The 22,267-nt window shown below is 37.3% G+C and overlaps 1 long non-coding RNA gene across 1 annotated transcript; it reads right to left on the bottom strand.

The window, feature by feature from the left end:
• Positions 1-547: 547 nt before the first annotated feature.
• LOC115924092 lies at positions 548-20,920 on the bottom strand. The gene is made up of 3 exons (XR_004064180.1): positions 20,811-20,920; positions 17,709-17,711; positions 548-560 (listed from the first exon to the last, which is right to left on the bottom strand). It is a non-coding gene; the product is annotated as an uncharacterized LOC115924092 (long non-coding RNA).
• Between the last annotated feature and the right edge of the window lie 1,347 nt (positions 20,921-22,267).

The raw sequence follows: 22,267 nt of genomic DNA, 5'->3' as shown, positions 1-22,267 counted from the left end.
ATTGTGGCGAACTGGTTCGTTACACAGCCCCCTTCTTCAAGGAATGTGTCCTCACATTGTCACCCTCAGATTAATACGAGGGGTTTCCAAAAATATTTACAATTACTAAAACGTATTAAATTTTGCATCGCTGTACTATTCATACTGAGAGTTACGTCCTCGTTAAGACCAATTTTGATATGCATATAACAATCAAGCTCTCTATATCTTTCTATGAAGTTCTCATATAAAAACATGTTCATTCTATGGACGTTAACTCTGAATATGACCATTACAGCGAGTGCTTTCTATGCCAATTATTTTCATGAATATTTGTGCATTATGACACATCCTTGAATTTTCCAAAAAGATAATGGTGTGGTGTTCTACAAACAAATGAATAGCTTACACTACGACATAAAAATGATTTTAAAAAGTAGATACATGTATGAATATAAACAATGAGGATGCCTCTTTTTGTTTCCTCCTGAAAGCTGTTGCTTTATTAAAAGTTCATCTTTGTTTTTACAGTTAGTTCGTTTACTGTCCTTCTAGGCATCCATTGGCTCATTGTTCTTTCTCTTTTCTTTTCTGGCAATACGAGTGTATACTGTTCCATCTGGCAGGTGCAGTGACTCGTATTGGTAGGTGATCGTAACCCCTGGCGGAATGATGTGTTTTGTTTTCTGCGTCACCTTACATCCGCCTCCAGCTTGACGCAGGCTTCTAGCGGCTTGGAACAGTTGATCACCATCTGTTTCGTCCTCTGTCTCAGTGGCGACGTCTTTCCTGTAATAAGGCTCTCTCGTCCTACAGGTACAGTCTGCATCTCCGTAGTTACAATGCGGGAGCAGGATGTGGTATTGCCTTCATGGCGACACTGAACTGATCCCCATTTGGTCTCTAGAGTAGCCGTCTCCAAGTCAAGCTTCGCTCCTAACAACAGAAGATTATCCATGCCCAAGACTCCATCGCCGCATACATCAGCGATTATGAAAGTGACCCTTGCCTTTCCCTGGCTTATTGTCACTTTGGCCAGCGTCAAGGTGACGAAATTACCGTTAAATACTGGTATTTATAGCCTCTGAGACGCTCTGAGAGCTGCCCTACGCATGGTGCGTCCGTAATCGCGCTCTGAGCCCTTACGCCCCAAAAGCTTACTGCGCCCACTACGTTTTCTGCAAGATAACTTAAATTGTGGCGAACTGGTTCGTTACAATACTATGAATATTGTTAGGTGAACAAATATATATGTTTGGGACGAAGGTTGAGGGAGGGCCTGCACATGACTTGCTTAGCCGTACACTAGTATTTTGTAATATGTAATTTCATTTGGCAACACAAGAGAAGAAGAACAAAAGGGGAATAAAACAAAATAAGAGGAAGGAAAAGAAATGAAAAGAATAGAAAAAAAAGAAAATACAAGAACGGAAAGGAAAGGAAATAAAGAAAACAATCAAAAGAAAGGAAAAGTGACAGTACAATACAGAAAAGAAACACAATTTAAACAAAAAAAGTAAATACATATTGCCTTTAAAGGATGTCAAGGCCCCATCATGAAGCACCCATATTGCTCCGATTGTCTCATTTGCGCTCGCTATATCACTGCAGCACAAACATAGCTCGTTCGACGTCACTACCCAACTAGCCAATCAGCTGTCAATGACGTCATATTGAATGCAGCGGCAAATATATTTTGTGAAATTATCGAGAAATTGACTATTTCTAATTGCAAACTAGTTTTATTTTTGGATGGAAAAGCAGCCATTGTTATCTTGACATTCATTGAAGTAATCAGAATAGGGTAAGTTACTTCTCAGATGATTCAAGAGGTCCATTTTGTAGATAATTTTTTTAATTTCTTAGAATGTTCCACTGTGTTGCAGGGTACCGGGTGTATGCCATTGGGTGTGATGTGTTCGCGCGCTATAAGTACATGCCACCGCGCCGTCGGGTGTATTCTCGTACTGATGTAGGTGCAAAGCTAGAATGGCTACCACGCCCACTTCCCTCTCTATGCCTTTCTTAACATTACTTTCCTTCTCAATACAATAACTTTCACCTGCCTAAGTTATTCAAACCATACCGCCTCGCCACTTCCATTACGTAATCATTAAAAGGATCCGCATATACAACATTTTCCTGCTATACGTTGTACTGCAGGAAAATACAAATCTCCCTGGTATACCTTACAGTCCAAACGATAAATATGTGCCTTTAACGAAGCAGGCGACAATCGACGTAGCAGACGACACTTGATAGTAATTTTGTATGTGAGATTGCTTTGCTAAATATAAATTACTTTGTTAATAAATATCAACTAAAATTTCTTTTACATTTCTTTAAACCATCATTGATATTTAATAATTCATGAGTGAGTAAAAGAAACATACCAAACTATATAATTATATGAAATACTTGGTGGCAATTAGGGGAGTTTGACGTGATGACCGATTGTACCCCTCTGTTAATAACCGAATAGTCCATGGTGTGTCATGAATATTCATGTTTTTGCTTACCTCGGCTAAATGTTTGCTTTTACTAAATTGAAAAATTACGGTGGGGGTTGGATGAAATGGACATAATGAAATAGGCAGAAGTTATCTATGATAATTCATGCTTTTAATGTTTCGTGTGATCGACCTATAATCTTCAAATCGCTTGGCATACTGAGTCCAAAGTTAGACTTGTTTTACATGTGTATTATAGGCAATAACGAGCTTGCAACCTATTTTGAAAAATTACGGTGGGTGAACTTTCAAAAGTCAATGAGACATGAGGGCTCCAATGAAAGAGCTAGTGATAACATACGTCGGGGTGGATGTGCTTTTCGTTTAAACAAACAATGAATTTTTAACGATTTTTTAAAAAAAAAACGTCCATAGGCTAACATGTTAGGCTGCTGACTCTGACCATGCTCTGACGATAGGGGGCGTTGTGAAATGAGACTAAACGGAGCAATATGCTTTAACCGTACCTCAAGTTGTGTAATTAAATCTGTGCGTTACTAGCGATATCTACGTCATACACAGTTTGATAAATGACTTCACATTCTACCGAGTTACAAATAGAATTCCTAATTATGTAGGTTTCCCAAAGCTAACGATTCATATTCATATTTTCGGCTTCTAAATGGGTTCTGTATAATGTAGCCTTGGGAGATATCTAGTACAAAATCTGGGTTTTCATTCAACACGACCCTTGCATTTACGAGATTATGACCATAACAACGCCATTATCGAATTAAAATGTTTCAAATTAATTAAAACACCGCCAAATGAAAACAAAAATAAATGGAAACAGAAAATCATATCATTGCATGTTCCTATTAGATTCTCGTATTTTTGTATTGTTTTCATACACAAATACCGAGATGGAAGTGAATTTAACATTATGGTTTATGCAGCGTTTTTGCGGGTCATTATAGGTTTCATTATCACGGTTAACTTAATTAAATGACCACACGTCCCTCGTGTTTGCAAACCATAGAATAAAAAGCGTTTCAGACGGGCATTTGTTTCTTTGTTTTATTTTCCTTTATTATCCTTTCGTATGCCAAACTGTTCTATCTTTCTGCAATTATATCCGTCTGCATCTTCTTCAGCCATCATAGTAGATTTATAAACACAAACAAGTTTGCTTTTTTTTTAACTCAAAAAAGAAAAAGAAAGATGATGATGGTATAGCCTACAATGTATACACCGTTTAACTTCAAGCTAAAATAACTTTTTTCTACCTCTTTTTATAAAATGATTATAACAATAATTTATGATTTATTCTCGATAAACGAAGTTATATCTTTTTGACTCCTTGGATTGATCAATAAAGTCCTGAAGAGATATTAACTTTATCTATATCAAGAATGAATCATATTCATTCAATTATTGTGTTTTTATATATTTAAGTAAATATTATGTAATTTCTACTTGGTTTCTACTCAAGATTGTGGTCGCTAATTTCTTTTATCATGATTTCATGAGTATTTTAACAATTCTGACTACATAATTATGATCAATTTATTTTGTATGATCAATTTATTTTTGATGTTTTAGTGTAAGCTTTCAAAATTCAGGACCAGGATCATGGGTGTCGATCCCGGGGGGGGGGGGGGGGATGGGGGGATATATCCCCCCCCCCAATATTTCAGGTGGGGGGATGGCCTGTACAATCATCCCCCCAATAATTCACCATCAAAAAAAAATGAAGAGAAAAATTAATGAGAGCCCGATGAGAGTAGTTAATATATACATTTTGCTATCTCATTTTCATAATACATACATATATACGAAGTAAATAAGACAACCGTATATGAGACAAGAATAAATTGAATTCTCGCTCATACGGCTTCATCAGGAATTGATGAATTTATTCAATTTGTTCAACCAACAGCATCATAGAAATGCAGTGTGTCAAATGCAATGCCGCAGCGTCAAAAAGCAACGAGCTAAATGTTAAGTGCGAAGCGCAAAAGTAGCAATCTGCAATGCACATCAGACAATCCTGGACAGTGTAAACGTAGATGAACTCTGTGACGATTTTGTGATGAGATCGGAGACTAGGAGAAAGATTTTCGGACATAAGTATGACTTATAAAATAGTTCACTAGTTGTTATGTTGTTTCCGTTCACCTTTTTTAAAATTCACGTCATTGTATCTTTATTTTTATTTTTTTCACTCATTTTATTTCCTGATATTTCCTAAAACATTTTCATTTTGGAGAAACATTATTATGTCACAACTTATTTGTAACACAACTTATTTTCAGTGGGGAAACTAAATTCAGACAAGGATTAATATAGAAAACAGTACAACGAATCGTCTTCTTTCTCTTATAATTTAGTGAAAAGGGCAAAGCTGTTAGGTGGGCAACTGAATTCAGACTTGGATTAAGAGTAATAATCAAATGAAAGATCAAAGTACACGATACAACTAATCGTCTTCTTTTACTAATAATTTAATGAACCGTGAAAGCTTCCGGGCTACGCGCGGAATGGGCGAAAATGAATACAGACAAGGATTAAGTGCAATAATTTATTGAAACGTTTAAGCTTCTGCGCTTCGCGCGGTAGGGGGGAAACTGAATTCATGAAGGACACGATACAACAAATTGTCTTCTTTCTCTAATAATGTATTAAAATGTGAAAGCTTCCGCGCTTCGCGCAGGAATGAGCAAAAATGAATTTAGACAAGGATTAAGAGTCAAGAATGGTACATAGAATCGTCTTCTTTCTTTAATTATCTAATGAAACGTTGGAGCTTCCGCGCTACGCGCGGGGGAAGGGGAACTTGATTCAAAACAAGGATTAAAGAGTTGAGAATGGTACATCGAATCGTCTTCTTTCTTCAATAATCTCATGAAACGTCAGAGCTTCTGCGCTACGCGCGGAGGAAGGAGAACTTGATTCAAACAAGGATTAAGAGTCGAGAACGGTCCAACGAATCGTCTTCTTTCTCTAATAATTAAGTGAAACATCAAAGCTTCCGCGCTTCGCGGGGGGGGGGGGACTCCCCCTCCCTGCACCCAACCCCCTAGGGACCGCGCTTCGCGTGCTCACTACCGCCTCCCTAAAATGAAATCCTGGCTTCGCGCTTGCAAGGGTTTCAACTTCCCATACGCTTCTATTTCTTGGTTGCTTTGACCCATTGCCGAAAATATTTTGGCACCTATCATCCCCCCCTCCCCCCCCCCAAACCACGGATACAAATCGACCCCCTTGACCAGGATGTAAACCAGTCCTCTCTAACCTTGTTATCCTGATGGAATATGTTCAAATAAATAAGATAATAAATATTCTCACAACCGCTTCATTAAATGATGTACGACATGTTTATTCAATTTTATAGGCAAAAGTGAAAATTTCACTGGTTTGCGAGTCATTTCTGTAAATGGCAATCGCTTGGTAAAGATAAAGTTGAGTTCTGGTCATGTGATCGCATTGTGAAAGAAAAGGTGTGGAATGGATCAGAAAAAGTTGATCATATAGTATGTAAGTATTTGTGTGTACTGCAAGGTTCTCGAGTCTTCAAATTCATAATAAATTTGGCCCAGTCTTGGTGAAGTAACGAGCACTATACACAGAAAGATGTATATGGGACTACACAAATGGTGTCGGGCCTTCTTACCTTGATGTCCTTATCTTTCTATGCTCATTACTCAGCCAGTATACATTTTCTACCAGAATTATTTGGCAAATGACATTTATATGTAATCTTGAACATTCAGTGTAAGTTTCGTTTGATTCTGTGAGAATTCATTTTTTTAAATTTTTCTTACCAGAACTCAATGTATCTTTAAATCTTGCAGAAGACACGTAACACACAATACACGCTAATCAAGAGCACGCTTTAAAGGTCGTAACGCTTCGAGCGACGAAATTAACAGATCAAGATCACAGCTTCTAATTTGCGTAATATAAAATGCGTTTTAGTAACAGTTAGATAACAACGGTACATGGGGGTTATCTATAATAAAAGCGTGAAAATATTGAAAACTATAAAGAGAGAAAATGAAGTTAACGAAGAAGACAAATATTATATAAAAACTGAAGGTGTGACGAGAGTGATACCACATATTAATTTCTCCATCGCATTTTATCCACCTTGTCTTGTAACCAAGATAATTGGTCCCCCATGACACCAGTTCCTCACGAATGGACGCCATTGGTCATTAAAGGTAATACAAAGTTTTGGGAAATTTTGAAAATTGGGTGGATAGTAAATCTTTACAATTTTGATATATTTGGATGCCCCTGTGAATGTATTATAAGTACTAAAAAAATAGCCCCTAAAACACTTCTTTTATCGAGAAAAATTGAACATAAAAATTTACCGGTGCTCCCGGAAAATTTTAATAAATTTCAAATAGCGCCTACGGCCGTGCAATGGTAGCTGCGACCATGAAAATCTCAGAATATGTAGTTGTGATATATAATATACAAACGGGATTAGCTAATCGGTCGATTTTAGTCAAGAAACATTGTTTCATAGCTAAATATATATTGACCTTGAGAGGGAGCTATACAACATCAAGAGATCATTATATACAATTTCATAACTTTAGACTCGATCTCAACCGCGACAACGATCAATGAATATTGTAGGATCGCATATGCTTCAAATATGTTAATTTGAACCAAATTCATGACCCCATACCAAAACTTTGTAATACCTTTAAGTGACTTTTTGTTCTTCATTTATCAATTTTATCAGTCACACGTACAAACAAAGTGAAACAGGAATTTAAAGAAATTGGTCAAACAATAGACGAACAAAAGTAAGACACAAAATAACCAGAATGCTTATACAATAGACAGCACATAAAAATATTTAAATGTATATGTATTATAAAAACATTTTCAAACAGATTTTTCGGCGAAACAATACAAGAAGAATTTTTTTATAAATCTCGAGAAAAAAAAACTCGCGTAGAATTTAAGACAAAAGAGGGGATACCATTGTCATGCATTATCACGTGCGTCACGTACAAATTCAGGTCTATCGACGCTAGATAGTGCATCCAATAAAGGCACTGCGAAATGAAGTCATTTTTGGCATCGAAACATACGGTCGATCCTAAAAAGAAGTCATTTATGAAGCCCAAGGTTATTGCCGTGTACAATTGCATGGAACCAGTCAATTGACTCTGCTAGAAATAGAAATCGCAGCCAGACTGACATTATAATGTAATTTCACTGGGTAAAATTGCATTGGTCGATTTGAACCATCCAAGATATAACACTCATGGACACCCCAAATCATATTAGGAGTAGTTTTTCTTACCAAGGAGTTATCACAACTCTTTATTCGTGTTATTCTTATCATCTTTGAGTGGAAAAAGAATAGGTATTAGTTTTAAATCTATTCCTCGACCTTGACAAACATACATGATGGGAGAATTCCTTTTCTGTGGAGGTGAGGGATCTAAATTTTTAAATCATTATTATCTTTTTCCATATTTTGTTTGATTGTCTGTGGAGGATTAATTCGTTTTGTAAAGCTTGTTGAGAAATGTTGTTTTGGATATTACGCTATATGAAAACCAATTGTTTATAAATATGTGCACATTAATGATTCATATTTAATTGATTTTTTTGATCTATATTGTGTCATACACCACTGTCACGTTCAATACTAGGCTGTCCTGTATAAACTGTTATAGACACGCCTGTAAAAAATATATATATATCTCACTACTTGTTCTCCCTTTCTATCTCGAAGGGACACTGGTGTTAGGTGTCACGAAAATGCTGGAATTGCTTCTAGCATTATTTTCACACGATGTAAGACACATCAGTCAGCATTTAAAGAGAAGTATGTTATCAAAAATGTCGTGTACAGAATGATCGTAAAAACCGAGAGTAAATGGCAAATAAAATTACACTTGAGAGTTGTTTGTAGTGATATCGAATTATTGAGATATATAATCTCTTGAACATTCTCTCTCCAATCAAACTCAACCTTTCTTTCGCTTTTTTCACTTCAGTTGTTGTCAGAAGGGAATTCCCCTTTAAAAACCACGCCGATGATATTGTCACAAGGGAATTCCCCTTTAAAAACCACGCCGATGATATTGTCACAAGGGAATTCCCCTTTAAAAACCACGCCGATGATATTGACTTTCACTGTTCATACGGCACAACAGCGTTTCAGAGAAAAGGAATAAATCTCCGTGCAAACACGCCCGACAGAGCCATAGATCTTTGCGACATGTTGGCTTTTTACTGAGATATGAAACTGCAAACTCACCTCATTTTATCAATAATTCACTGATATTTTGTTTCTTATACTCATATTCCACTAAATTTAATCGCAGCAAGGTCTTTCCCTTTAAAAAGCACGGGGATGATAATCCACGCTTTTCCCTGTCCATACTATACTGCACGACAACGTTTAAAACAAACGGACTAAGTCTCTGTATAAACACGCCCTTACATAGTCCTAAATCCTTGCGACATGTCCTTTTTTCGCCTGACATTTTAAATATTTTCTTACTTGATTCCACTAAAACTTGTCAGAGAGAACTATCCGTTCTAAACCTGGACGATGGCACATGCTTTTAAAAAAAAAGGTGTCCTCTTACCCCCCCCCCCCCCCCCAACCCTTATTCAGCGGCTGGCTGAGTCGTTGCGAAATTTTCGGCCCGATTTATAAATGTTAAACCCCCCCCCCCCCCTTGAAAAAATCCTGCGTACGCGCCTGTTTACATGTATCCTTCAAATGTAAATTGGGCGAGCTATTTTTAATATTTTATTCCACAAACAAGTGTACTATCACACGCCATGGCTGCATTGCCTAATTGAAAATGCACCAACGGCGTGTCTCAAATTTCAGAAAATGATTGTTCTTTATTCATCGTCCGATTTTCTCAACATGTGGTAAAACAAAATTGTCTTTATCCTGCTTCTACTCGAGACAACCTTTATTACGAATTCTTTTTAAAGAGGGGGAGAAAAAGAGAATTACTGGACGTGTAAATGTCTGCCGACCTTTCGTGAAAGGTTTCGTCAAACGTGTATTCATCTACTTTTATCAGACTAATCAATCCCGAAAAGATTATGTTCTTAGAAAACATTTCATCTACAGAAAACGCCCTACAACGATTTAGTATCGGTCCTTCCCAAAGGCATGTATGGGACTATCAGAGAAACCTTTTGCTTCGGGTATGAAATGAAACGGTGAAAAGTCCGCTCAGATGTCTCAAGAATAGTCTCAGAGATGTCACAAATCGTGTTTTCGATTCGTCCTCTTGGAAATTATATTTCGATTAGGCCAGTCTTTACGTACTGAGTCTCGTACTGAGCAAAATGTTGATTAGGTCTGTGTAATCATGAAAGACTATACCCATCCACTTCATTCATTTCATTCATTTAATCGTTCTGGTACCCGATTTCGCTCCACCCCAACCCGCCTTTCACGATTCAGATATTCATTTGTTCCTGACTCTGTTCCTAAATTCTACTCACAGGTTCAAGCCTCAAGGTTGAATTTCTGCGTCGGAAAAATTAATACTGAAACTATTTATGATTTGAAATAACAATGACCAATGCTTTATTCTGAAACTCATGATATGAAGTACCAATAATCACTTTTGTCGTTTCATTATCTTTAGCAAGTATTGGTTCCTTATTTCATCTATTTCTATAGATTGTTTCTTGTAATTATGTATTTCCTTGGATATTATTGTAACGTCAGTGGAAACCAATTTTCTTTGTAACTTGTTTGAAAAGACCAAATCAAATATCCTGTATCTTGTATTGTATCTTGAATGAGCAGTATAACCAGTAGCCCAACAAGGAAGTAAACAAATGGATACTACTTTCTTCTTCGTTTTTGAATTTATTTTTTTTAAATTTTATTCACCACCATTGAAAACAATGAAAAAAAGGATAAATGTACCATCAATGCATGCCATGAATTATTAAAAAATACATGTTCTACAGCGATATACATGTACATTATGACAAATATAAAGTAAACTTAATTTGCTTCAGGAGTAAAACAATAAATGACTATTTACAATGAGTTTGTGATCGACGGTAAAATAGAGTCAAAAATAGCACATGTGCTAGTTGAGTCTGACTCTCGTTATCTAAAGCCTAAAATAAAGTTACTTAAAAAATACATGATGGGTTTCCAAATCCTATAAATAAGATTTGTTTTTATACAAATAAAGCAATTATACATCTTATTCGGAGTGTTCTATCACAATATGCGAATAATTATTGATATTCAAATGATTACTAACAGCAGAGGACAATCAAAACGATAAGAATTTCCCTAATATATTTTTCCCCTATATTTCTACTTTGTTTAATGAGTTTGGCAAATATCAAATCTATGAATCTCTATTGTTTGAATAACCAGAGTAGATTTCCAGAGTGCAAATATTCTGAATATAATAATTATTTTCCTCATTGTCAGAATACAACTGTAGGCTCCTTCAATCGGAGTTGAGGACATCTTAACAAAGTCCGTCCTTTAACAATTGTCAGTTATTACATTTTAATGAACAAGCAGGAAAATCAATTATATCTCTATATACAGGGGATATGCAGCCTTCCTAACCATTATAATTATTAGTGAGTGTGCGTGCGCTTTTATTCAAGTACGAGGATTCTGAGGTAGATAAGTACATTGTCATAACTATAAATGTCCCTGGAAAATTGGCAGCAATATGGCTAAATCAGGAAGCTTGGCAATTACGTCTCTATCCCATTCAAACGAAATGATTATAAAGACAATTCAGTTATGAAAACACTCGATTTACGAATGGCTAGGTCGATCTGAGAAGGAACTGTCAGAAAAAGTGTTATTATGCTGATAATTACATAGTGTTTTATTTATTTATTGCATAACAATTCTCATATAAACTACGATCAGAGTACTGTTGCTATGATCGAATGGTAGATTTAGAGATATAGTGTTCTGAATGATATGGTTGCCTCTTGCTAAGCTTACAATAATAACAATAATGATGATGATATTATGGTAACAATGATGATACTAATAATAATCATAGTAATAATATAACGTAATAATAAAACTTCTACTACTACTAACTACTACTACTACTATATTAATACTACTTCCACTACTTATACTACTAATAATAATACTAATAATAGTGGGTTCTTATCCCGGTTCTTAGATAGCGCTCATGTCTGTCAGACTTGACACTCCTGTCGCTCCCGATTATTACCCTGGCTTTAGCACGGCTGCCATTACGGCGCTCTAGTAGTTCAAGGAATTAATTCCTACCAGGTACCCGTTTACATCACCTGGGTTGAGTGTGGCAAATGTAGATCAATGTCATGCCAAAGGAAATTAATAATTATAAAATTAATGATATTGATGATAATCATATTAATATTAATAATAACAAATTTTGTTCTACCCAGAGAAGCCCCATCCGCATCAATGTCGTTCTTCCTGAGTGCCCTGCAATTATTATTACCCAGCTATTGCCAGGTAACCATTTCAACCTGGGTGGAGAGTGGCAAATGTGTTTAAATGCATGTCATTAAAGTATGTATTTCGGCTAGACAAATAGCATGAATAGTCTATTCACTATATAAAAAAACAAAAGGGAAGGGCCACGTTTTCCTCCTGGATGCGTGGATTCTGCAAACATGACAAATAACCTTGCAATTATTGGACAAGAGTCCTACAACTTTAACATTGAAAATTCATTTCACATTTTTGATACTAGATGAAATAGAAAGAAGCGTTCGAGTTTCGATCTATCGAAATTGCCATTTGTATAATTTGTAAATATGTCCTCCCCGCCGACTGGGTAAATATGCTTCATCTGTATTTGTGTACATTATATATTAGGGGGTTGATTCAATCAAGGAGTTGGTAACTCGTTGATTCAATTAACCCCATCCTACATTTCGATATCTGATTTAAAACACGAGCCACTACCGTTTGCCATTGCCTTTAATGAAGCTTAACGAGATCTTCCTAGCCGGACAGTATCTACTAATTAATCCAATCAGACGAGGTCTATTGCTTCAGGGATGTTAGCAACAACGCGTTTGCTTTTACCTGACTTTGGGCATGGACCTACGACACAGGGTCACGAGACCTTTTTGTCATGGGTGTTAAAAAAAACGTTTTATAGAATGAGCAAGCCCTACGAGTAATACACGGTGCACCCAAGGCGTCATTTCGATAGAGTTATCACCTGCGCTAAAGGCCCAACGAACACGCCACGATCTTTCTGCGATTTTCGAAGAAATTGAAATTAATATTATATGAAAATCTAAACATACATCTTCCCAACGAATTCTGAATAATGATAAGGATACTAACAACTGGAATTTTAGTACAATTCAACCTTGTAATCAGAATTAAAGCCAAATCGTAGAAAATCCCACTACTGGTCTGATGTCACTACGATTCGTAGCCGATTTTGCTTTTCTTTCTTTAAAGACCGTCAATACTACTGGGCTAGAAAGGATTAGACCACACAGCGAGGTCACTGACAGGTGGCTATCTCATTAACTCAGCTCTCAACAAACATAAGAAAAAGAGGATCATGGGGGACCAACAGGCACCGATTTTGGGAAGTTTTCTATATAGAGGGAGCAAGTAGCTACAAGTAGGACAGTGGGGCTTTAAAGAAACTTGAAATACCTTGGAAATTAGATTTTATGAATCATTTGACTGTTGAGATCCTCGATGATGAAGATTGAGATTTCATATCAAATGCTATAATAGCAAATTATTCCATATTCGGATCGTAGAACTTGAACTTGAACTTGAACTTAAACTTGAACATGAACTTGAACTGTACTCAGATCGGTGTGCGGTGAATAGCATTTAATAATAAAAATAAAACTCAATGTTTGAACTAGAATCGTCCATTCACTCGTTTATCTACTTTCTTTCTTCTACTGGGAAACCATCAACAAGGAGGCTTCATTGAAATGAATGAACTGATACATCATCTTTGTAAGCATTTAAATATTTCCTTCTTTTTTATAATTGTTTGGTTCTTAAAGGTAAAAACATTGTCAAAAATATTTGGTTATAATTTCACCGTTTTTAAATTGTTCCTATCTGTCCTATTTTGTTACTTATCATGGATATATATAACTTTGTTCAAACCTCAGATACGTTCGTTAAAATTGATATAAAATGCCATATTCATAAACGTCTGTGCCCATTGTGTGTATGCAAAATTCTCAATTAATAGATTGTTTACATTGTATCCTGCTCAGGGAACCATCCCATAAAAAAAAATATACAGACCGCCTCCAACGTCATTCGCCTGTCGTCCTTGTCCCTGGCTCGATATCTAACGCTTGCACGCCATCGAACAATTATGACGATAATTGTAAAGAATCATGTGCGATGATAATCCAACTGGGCTGGCAGTTGGTGTCGTCGCCTGGTGAAAATGCATTCCCAATGTTTATTGGTTGAATATTGATGGTCGGATTGGAGCGAGTATCTAAAGTCAATATGAGATGGAGGGTAGGGTAAACTTCCAAGCTCTGCCTTGGTACAGCGGTGTTGATATGGCGGATGCGTAGTCATGGAAGGTACAATATAGAGTGTGGTTATTTCACTGCATCCACGGTTCTGCTCCCGAATACAATATTTTTTAAATCCAAAATTAAACCCGGTGAAATCTGTATACGCTCATCCACTTCCGGTTCCCTGGTGATTCCTAAAGTTGCGAAAAACTTTCTTCTTTTTTTTGGGGGGGGGGGGGATCATTTGCTCACGCGTGTCTTACTTTCTGTAATAGCCTTCCTGAAGGCATCGCAAAATGTATAATCTCTGATTCCTTAAAAAAAATCATGTAAAAACGCTTCTGTTTAATTCTTAATTATTTCTACACTGTTGGTCATAATGGTGGAATATTTATTTTTACCCCAGTTTAGGAAAGGATTTTTAAAAATTATTTATTTCTAATAGATCTAGATAATGGCATACACTCTCAGGTTTTATTGAATATTAATTTGCGAATGTTTGTTTTGCGTGACTGCTTAATCATATGTGTGATACTATGCTAATCAGCTAAGGGACCTACGTCCTTAGGTCATAATTGACAGTAATGAGGATTAATGCCTCACAAAAGGGCACTAATACATGTACATGCGCCTTGAGCACTCAAGAGATTGGATTTGGCCCTATATACGTAACATTTATTATTATAATTATCATAGTTTTTTCGCAAATGTAATCAAAGCCTTTTACTGAAATTTATTAAATTATCGGTTTTATATTTTATCCTATTCTAAGATATAGCGTTAGGGCTAGTAGTGTGGTACGGTATGTCACTAAAACAGCTCCCGTAGGATTTTTGTGCCAAAGTTGATTTTTTTTTTTTTTTGCATTTTTTTTTTGCATTTTTTTTTTTTGCATTTTTTTTTGTTGCATTTTTGGATTCATTGGGGTCCAAGCTATCAGAAATTGATGGGGGTTCAAATTTTCCTGAAGACACCAAATTTCCCTATTGCGCGTTATATAAGCCATTTTGACGCCCAATATAGAACCCCCAGGAAATGAAGGAGGGGTCTGAAAATTTGAACCCCATCATTTTTGGCCAATTGGGACCCTTTTGAAGCCAAAACAGCAACAACTACAAAATCAATTTTGGCAAAAAATCCTACGGGATTACATACCATACCGCACTATAGGTTTATGGTTGCGCTTTATGTAGTAGGCCTTACATGCAGTTACCCATTATCCAATCCTTTCAACCAAAACGACGCCAAACGTTAGTGAAGGAAATATTGGTTTATGATTAATTACAATCCTTTTGTGTATGCTATTTGAAATGACAAACACTGTATACAGAACAAAAAAGGTATCGTGTTTGTAATCAAGCTCTCATGTTTATCAGTGGTGCTCGTATTATTTGCATAACATGATATGCTGTAGTGTGCGCTAGGGTGATTGGTGCGTTTGTGTATGTGTGTGCAGGCGCATACACAGGGGGGTGTTTGGGGGGTAAGGTCAGCTTTTTTAGGTCAGTCATGGGAATATTTATTTATTTTTTTTTTTTTTTTTTTTGGTCTCGAAATTTGAAAAATTGACATTTTGCTCCGTTGGGGAGGGGGGGGGGGGGTAAGGTCAGCTTTTTTACGTCAGCCATGGGAATATTTTTTGTTTGTTTTATTTACCAAAACATTGTAGCATTTACGACATCTGTATTTCTAGATCATCCTATACTTGTATTGCAATGAGTTTCTGTCAGATATGAGCTCATGAGAGATTTTATGATGGTTTTAAATTGACAAACTTGAGTTTTATCTGCTTGTAAATCAAGAAATACATCTTGTACTGTGACATACTGATATTAAAAAGTTCCATGTTCAATGATTTCTCCCAGAGAAAGATAAGGGGGAGTAGTTAATATGTCACCACATGTACATGTAGGTATTACACAAACATGGTATATTCTTAGTGATTTTAGAGTTTACTGTTTTAGAGTTGACTATTCAAGTACTGTTAATGAATCTATTCATAGATGCTGTCCCCCCCCCCCACCCCCTCCCCGCTTATTCAGCGGTCGGCTGAGTCGTTGCTTTGGGACAAAAAAAAACAAATAAAGTGTCCTCCTACCCCCCCCCCCCGCTTATTCAACGGCTGGCTGAGTCGTTGCGAAATTTTCGACCCGATTTATAAATGTTAACCCCCCCCCCCCCTTGAAAAAAATCCTGCGTACGCGCCTGTTCTAACCAATCAGAAGGCCTCTTTTTTTCTCCAGGAGTTAAGTGCCGGTGGACATTAACGCGCCAAATGTGGTTCTCAAATTGCAAAAGATCCCTACTCTTGAAAGCAATTACTCCAGAAAGTGCCTGAAAATGCGTTTAATGTGGTTCTAAATTTGCAAATGCTTCCTACTCTGGGAGGAGGTTCTGACCATCCCCCGCTTGGTCGCTCCGCTCCCTCGCCACTAAAGCCTCGCTCTATCGCTTCATCGTTTTACATTTATATCACCCCATACCATTTTGTGCCCCCCGGTATATAAGAAATTCCTTGATCTGCCACTGATGCCCATACCTCCGCCAAGGGAAATAGCCCCTAGACCTCACTTTGAAAAACGCTCAGCGGGGCCTGCATGTAAGAGTGGGTGGTGTGGATTTGTTGTCAGCCCTTCCAAACGTTTTTGCTAATTAGGCAGAGACTATTGTCCTTCGTCGAGTAACAGGAACTGTAGACTACACAAACTGCATCACTTAATATGCCCTGTATTTCCGATTTATAAACAAAACAATACACCTACTGGCAATGATCGGGTTTGCTTAAACACTAATGAAAAAAAATTCCAAGAGTGACACAATAGATACTATTGCTACAGACTACGTAAAGGCCCGGTCACACAGAGAGGACGCATGGGGAACGCACGGCCAGCGCATTGGAAATTTGCAATTTTGGCCAGTACGTTGTCGTGCGCCCAACTTTTGTCGTAGCTACAGCGAGCTGACACCAAATGCATAGCGTGCTGCTAGCGCGCTGAGCGCATACAGGGCGCATACAGTGCGCATACAGACCGTACCCAGAGCGCACATGATAACAACTTCCACGAATGCACGGCGTGTTGCTAGCGCGCTGGACGAATGGCCCACGCATGCACCGCGTTCTACGACGCACGGCCAGCGCGTTGGAAATCGAAAAAGGCCGTGTGCCTAACTTTTGTCATGATTTTGGAAAAGCTAGCGAGCTGACACAAAATACACAGCGTGAAGCTAGCGCGCTGTGCGTATACAGGGCGTGTGCTCCGCGTATGTTTGGCGCTGGTCTAGCGCGCTCAACGCACGTCTGGCGTGCCTTTGGCGTGTACATTCATGCGTCGAGCTCCGCGCACACTTTTGAGCATGCTCAAAAAATCCCGACGCACACAGCGAATGACGACGAATGCATAGCGTGGGTCCAGCGCGCTCGACGAACGAGTAACGAGTGATGACGTACGCCTAGCGAACGACAACGCACTGGCCAAAATTGCAAATTTTCCATGCGCCGGCCGTGCGTCCCCCATGCGTCCCCTCTGTGTGACCGGGCCTTTAGTAATTAAGAGGCGAGGCCACCACCACCACCATTTACACAATACGATTGATATATGTATGGAAAATCATATCATACTAGATGGTTATCAAATAAAATAACAACAAATATTTGATCTTTATTAGATACTGAAATTGTATAGTTTCTAAGCCTTTCTAATGTAGTCAAAACAAAGTCTACACTTGCAGACTAGGCTTCTAGACTACTTCCTCTTCTTCTCCTCTTTTTCCCCTTTTTGCCATTTGCCACTTTTTAGGTGGTCTGTCGATGACAGATCACCTATTGATTTCGTTAGAATTTTCTTTCTTTATTCTTTATTCTTTATTCTTTATTCTTTATTTATTTTTATTTATTCCGTACACTTTTTTTGTGTATACGTTTACTCGAACTCGACCTGGTCAATTTCCTTCAAATTTCTGCTAGTCATCAGGCCCTATGATATGAAGTTCCCGAAACCTTTTTCAAGTTCATGGGGTCATCGTGACGTCATCCAGGCGCCATTTTGTAAAAATCAGGTCATTATCATATCTCAATAACGAGTAATCAAAAATAAACCATATTTAGTATACATCAACTTCCGGTCAAAGGTCAACGAAAAATGTCAAAAAAATTTGCGCGCGCACCTCGACGCGCACGTACGCGCGCATTAAAATTTTAAAATGGTCAAATTCGTTCCAAATTAATTTTGCATACGTTTCAGGCCATTTTAAGCATTTTGCAAAAAAACGCGCGCACGGACATGCGCGCGCGTTTTCGCGCATAATTGCATCTTCCAACATAGAATCACCAAATTTTTTCTGTCATCATATTTGGCACATTTTTTCAAGCATTTTGATACCTTGTTCAACTTTTTCTGCCCATTAATAACGGAATGAGCGTCCGTTTAAGATAATTACCGTGCGTGCGAGCTCTTGTAATACATAACATACATGTGCAAAAACATGCCTATACAAAATTCATTGTAACTCTTCAGGATGGATAGATACCCCCCAATTTCTTTCATATTTAAATAGATTATGAGTTGGAGATATGATTTCATGTTTCATTTGACCCTCAATTAACTCATGACGTCATCATAATGGCCTCCGAACTCAAAATTTCAATTTTCATATTATGACGTCAGCAGATTTTTGGAAAATTGATTGTATCTCTGCAAATATTGATCAATTTTCTTTCAAATTTTGATATGTTCTACCTTAGAATATTCTCTACAAATGCAGTCACCACGATATTTCATTTTGACAAAGGCATCATGGCGTATTTTTGCGATTAAAGGAGGCATGTCAATTTTTCACATTTTGCGTGTATTCTCTATGGGACATGACTTTTTCTCAAAACTGGTTTCTACATTCTCGTCTTTCGCGAGCAATATCTCCGTCGTTTTATCTTTGTTTACCCTGAGCTTTGAGTATGTTGTAGCTGAGACAATAAGCTATCACAAGTGTGCCTTTTATTTTTCGATCAGATGCCGGGATCATGCTCATATTTCACTTACAAAGTGGGATTTGAGAATTACATTTTCCGTTTACGTGTAATCTCTATAGGAAATGTTTTGGTATATCGGCAACGCACTTGACTTCCGACCTCGAGGTCCCTGGTTCGAGTCCGGGCGTCTCCAACAATTTTTTTTCTTCACTTTTTTTTCTTTTTGACCTTTCACTGTACCATCTCCTTTGAATATTAAAACACATACAATCGCAAATAATGTAATAAACAACCATATTTACTTTATTATTACCCTATTATCACTTGATCCATTACTTTTTGCGTGTAATCCTTATGGGAGATGACTTTTTCTCAAATCTGGATTCTACATTCTTGTCTTTTGCGAGCAATATCGCCGTTATTTCGGCTTGATTTTTGTTGATTTTTGAGTATGTTGTAGCTGAGACTATATACTATCTCAATGTTCTCTCATTTTTTTCAGTCTGATGTCATCATGGTCTGTTGATGATAATCATCAACATCATCATGATCATCATCATCATCATATTCGTCATCACAATTACTATCAAGATCATCATCATCATGATCATCATGATGATCATCATTGTTTACATGTCTATATAACTTGAAGGCAGACCACCTTATTCGTCCTCGTGACGAATTAAATTCTAGTTTCGTATTGCCATTGCCAAACTGATGTCAAGCCATTACATGTCATGAAGTCTTATTCATGGTGCAATTCTCTCACCTATATCACTCCTTATTTCTTTGTCTACATTTATTTCGACATTATCATAATGTTTGCATCCTGGAATGATTGATTGAAAATACAATTGAGTTGTTTAATTGAAATGGATAGAAAGGAAGAGAGAGAGACACTGAAGAAGGGAAGTAGAAACATAAAAAGGTAAAATAGAGGAGGGTGTATGGATAGAGACAGGGATAAGGAATGATCGATATAGAGAGATGATCATAATGAAAGACATCCTTAAATCATATGGAAATGTCAACAATAAGGAAAAGAACCAGGTACATCTCAATATTTCTTTCATAAAAATAATGGGTTTAGATAATTAAAATGGCAGCAAGCTAGCGAGTGAAGGGAGCGCTTCCAGGTTTCCAATTTTCTTTCTTTTTCTTCTCTTTTTCTCCTTTGCTGGAAGCAGGCGCGTACACAGGGGGGGGGGAGGGGTGTTTGGGGGGTTAACCCCCCCCCTTTGTATTTTTTTTTTTTTTAAATTTATTTAAAACAAAAATATTCCCATGGCTGACCTAAAAAAGCTGACCCCCCGAACGGAGCAAAATGTCAAATTTTCAAATTTCGAGACCAAAAAAAAGTGTCCTCTTATCCCCCCCCCCCCCCCGCTTATTCAACGGCTGGCTGAGTCGTTGCGAAATTTTCGACCCGATTTATAAATGTCAACCCCCCCCCCCCCCCCCCTCCCCCTTGAAAAAAATCCTGCGTACGCGCCTGACTGGGCCCATGTACGTATGGAACGTTTGTTCGCAAATATGTGCATGCACAGCCCGAGTGGTGGGTAGCATGTTATCTCCCGGCAGTGCTCGTGGCAGTAGCTTCTGGAAAGAATTTTTTACTAGTGTTACTGTTGTTAGTGGCCATTATAAGGCCCATTATTAGTGACTATAAAAAAAAATTGCTCTTCCTGGCTATTTGGGAATGTGTCAGTTTGCAACAGAAATGGAGAAACGCGCATTTTGTTGAAAATCATGTGAAATCACGAACATATCAATATACATCACTTGTATGGAATTGAAAAAAGTCATGGTTTAATTTTATGGGGGGGGGGGGTAGCGTCTATTTTACAATTGTACTTCGTTATCTTTATGATGTAATCGCAGACACATGTACAGCCCAATTGATGTAACTTTCTCTTTATAAGTGAACATGCCTTCCTATACTTAATTCTCTCCTCTCTTCCTTTCACTATTTTTTCTTTCCTATCAACGTTCTGTTATATATAATGTAATTTTCTATAATGTTCTTTCGGTAACTGTGTTAATTTATTATGGGCGTTCCCAACTCAAGCTATGCTTTCCGGGTTTTCACCTCCTTCCGTATCTGAATTATTTACTGTATACTCTATGTTGAAAAAATTGTTACATATATCATGTATATATACATTGTGTTTTATATTGTGCTGTTGAGAAGGAAATAAATGTTAATAAATACAAATACACCAATACGCCAGTGCCTACACTGGAAAAACAAGGGTGTTAAATTCAACACCATTAACACTTTTCCGGTATCTATATCGGAAAACACCAGCTGGTGTTCTTTAACACCAGGGTTTGGAATTAAACGATTCAATTCCACTCTTGGTGTTGAAGTAATTCCGCCTTTGGTGTTAAAATCTAACACCATTATTTCAACTTGATGTTAAAGTTCAATTCTAGTTTTGGTGTTAAAAAAATCCATCACCATTTCTTTCAACACCAGTGGTGTGTAGAATTTAATCCTGATATTTTTGTTAAAATCAATACCAATGATTTAACACTAAATTCGAAGAATCCTGCGATGTTTGTTGGATTTAGTGGTTACAGTTTTCTAACTTTTCTGTCTGCAGAACAAATTTTCACACTTAACGGCATGATTGCGCTGATTAAATACAATTTTCAGACCTTGACTAAAAATTCCATAACCACGATATCCAGAAGAGATTCTTGACGGCTAGCTCGCGCATGCGCATGCACGATACGACGTCATATTATATGTCAACTGTCGTCCAATGATTTTGCTCGAATCCACTAACTTTTTCGCATGCGCAAGTTCAACACCATTACACCAAGACTCGGAACATCAACCTGTAATTAAATATTTCGACACTCTGTTGGTGTTGAACGGACGTGAACGGACGTGAAAATAACACAAAGGGTGTTGGTGTTAGAAATTTAACACCCTGGTTTTTGCAGTGTGCAACTATTGCTCTGATGTTGTGTGAATCTCACTGATACCTGTGTTTATGCCATGACATGATACTTTTTTGCCACTTCACAACAATTTTCATTATGACACCTGATAGTTTTTCATCATCTTGGCATAGATGAAATAAGGTGACAAGGCGTCTGTTATGCTTACTCCTTTGTGCCTCTCTCGATCGAAACCGTTGATATGAAGTCCCTCCTCCCACTAAACGTTTCTTTTTTTGTGGTCATCTTTGGTATAGCAAATCAGACTTTTTGTCAGCACTGTGACACTAGCTTAATTAGCTTCACAACAGTTTAATACAATTTGATATAGAGGGCTGCAAAATGTTTTACATTAATTAATATCACAATTAAATCATATAAAGCATTTATA

This window comes from Strongylocentrotus purpuratus, unplaced genomic scaffold (assembly GCF_000002235.5).
Source record: "Strongylocentrotus purpuratus isolate Spur 01 unplaced genomic scaffold, Spur_5.0 spur5_scaffold_15, whole genome shotgun sequence".
NCBI lineage: Eukaryota > Metazoa > Echinodermata > Echinoidea > Camarodonta > Strongylocentrotidae > Strongylocentrotus > Strongylocentrotus purpuratus.
The sequence above is the reverse complement of the archived record's forward strand: the minus strand, read 5'-3'. Positions and strand labels throughout refer to the sequence as shown.